Here is a 291-nt window from a genome sequence, read left to right on the forward strand (position 1 = left end):
CTCGCACAGACGGACACATTCATCTCATGACCATGGGCCATTTTGTCCACCGACCCACCCTTTGTTTCTGATAGAAAGGTGAGGTTTTACAATAGAGGTTGAAGAGAAAGTCCATCTTTGCTTTGTCTCATTGAAGTTCTCGGCTGGAAAAGTTCTTAAGAGTCAGTTAGGCGTTTTACAGACGGGGACACTGAAGACCAAGAGAGGAAGTGTCCTACCCAAGGCCACGTGGCTCAGAGCCCTGCATGGCCTTTCCACCCCAGGCCACGCTCTGGGGCCTCGAACCTCCCC

The sequence above is a fragment of the Crocuta crocuta genome, unplaced genomic scaffold (assembly GCF_008692635.1).
Source record: "Crocuta crocuta isolate KB4526 unplaced genomic scaffold, BGI_CrCroc_1.0 scaffold36, whole genome shotgun sequence".
NCBI classification, from domain to species: domain Eukaryota; kingdom Metazoa; phylum Chordata; class Mammalia; order Carnivora; family Hyaenidae; genus Crocuta; species Crocuta crocuta.